The sequence below is a fragment of the Mustela nivalis genome, assembly GCF_964662115.1.
Source record: "Mustela nivalis genome assembly, chromosome: 14".
Classification (NCBI taxonomy): Eukaryota; Metazoa; Chordata; class Mammalia; order Carnivora; family Mustelidae; genus Mustela; species Mustela nivalis.
In genome coordinates this window covers 63,205,806-63,207,675 of record NC_139033.1, presented here as the reverse complement: position 1 = coordinate 63,207,675, position 1,870 = coordinate 63,205,806, and the positions used below count along the sequence as shown (strand labels likewise).

Sequence of the window (1,870 nt, the reverse complement as noted above, 5' to 3'; positions counted from 1 at the left end):
AAGAGAAGGATGTCATTGGGGGTAACTCTTTTTTTTTTTTTTTTAAGTTGAGTATTTATCCCTTCTTTTTTTCTTTTTTTTAAGATTTTATTTATTTATTTGACAGACAGAGGTCACAAGTAGGCAGAGAGGCAGGCAGAGAGAGAGAGAGGGGAAAGCAGGCTCCCCACTGAGCAGAGAGCCTGACTCGGGGCTTCATCCCAGGACCCCGAGATTATGACCTGAGCTGAAGGCAGAGGCTTAACCCACTGAGCCACCCAGGTGCCCCGGGGGTAACTCTTCTGAGGTGCTTTGCTGTGAAGGAGAACAGAGAAATGGGGCCATTGCTGGTGGTAAAGGGCAAGTTGTTATTTTACTTATTATAGATGGTAGATAATATAGCATGCTTCTTTGATGATGGGCTGCAGTGGTGGAGAATCTCAGAAATGCAGGGGAGAAGTAGTTGTTCAGGACAAAATCCTCTAGAAGGGGGAATGGGTGAAGGAGACTTTGTGTACAATATACCATGCAGAAGAGAAATCTCCTTCAGTAACAAGACAGAGGTCAGGGAGCATTGACAGAGATAGGCGCAGGCTGCCAGATTTGTTTTGGGAAGACATTGGACTTCTTTTCTGATGGCTTTTATTTTCCCAAAGAAGCGTGAGGCAAAGTCAACAATCACGAGAGAAGGGACAGGAAGGAGTTGGTTGCTGGACATTCAAGCATAATGAAAAAGGAATAAAATCATTTTATGGAAAAGTGGAAGAATGAACTAAATAATGTAGCAGGATTTTCCAGAAATGTTGACTGCTCACTGAGATTTGTGCTTGTGAATTTAAAGAGGAAAGAAGAATGTATTCCTTCTGGTGACATTCTGCAGCTGAGAGCAAGCCTGGAATAGCCTGAGTGAGATCTGGGTTTGGATCCTGACTTCTGTTTCTCACTAGCTATTGGATTTGGGGGAAAAGGACTTAATATTATCAACATTAGTTCATATATATATATATGAAATTATTTCCAGTATATATATACTGTGTACAATATACCATGTATACCATATATACCAGTATATATATACTGGAAATAATTTCTTTTATTATTTACATCCAGAGTGATTGAAATTAGTACTAAGAAAACTTAACTCTGGCATTTACTTTCTTTTATTTATTTATTTTTTTGACTATTATAAAAATTTATTTAACAAAAAAATTCAGTATGAAAAGGCACATGACCCGATTTTTATATTGTAGTAAAACAGGTCCTACGGAGAGGGGACATGTGGAAGCAGTTGATTCTTCTGATGAACACAACCATTGTTTATACTCGTTCTAAGGCTTCTAACATGATGATACCATCTCCTACCACCATTCCAGTATTGTTCTGTTGCCCATGAGTTGCCATCTCCACACATTCATCTATCACAAGATTCATAAACAGATCGAACCTCGGCAATATTCCTTGAACATGTCTGCCACCATTTAATTTCAATGATGATTTCTTGTCCATATATTTTTTTCAACTTGGGAGAGTGAGCTTTGCTCATGGTGTCTACGTGGCTAGCATTTACTTTTCTTAATGAATGCTAACTGTTGGTATCTCAAGGGAGTTAGGGTTGGTTGTTCTGGGAGGGCACTGAAAAACAAGGGTCATGTTCCCTCACCTTTTGCACATTAGAGATTGTGGAACTGACATTCTACCAGATCGACAGAGGACTTAGGGAGATCTTAGGCTATAGGGTGGTCAAGGGATTTCTCAGTGTTAAAGACCAGAAGGAAACAGTAAGTTTCTTAGAAAATAAAAAAATAATCCAGTGCTTGGCTACTAGCTCCACTCCAAAAACTACTAGCTCCTCCTTGACTTCCTTTTGAATTCTGGCTATGTTGGCTCTCTA

At 39.4% G+C, this 1,870-nt stretch overlaps 1 pseudogene across 1 annotated transcript; it reads right to left on the bottom strand.

The window, feature by feature from the left end:
• Nucleotides 1-1,296: 1,296 nt before the first annotated feature.
• LOC309847930 (small nuclear ribonucleoprotein G pseudogene) lies at nucleotides 1,297-1,522 on the bottom strand (annotated as a pseudogene). Its single transcript has one exon. The product of its transcript is annotated as a small nuclear ribonucleoprotein G pseudogene (transcript).
• Between the last annotated feature and the right edge of the window lie 348 nt (nucleotides 1,523-1,870).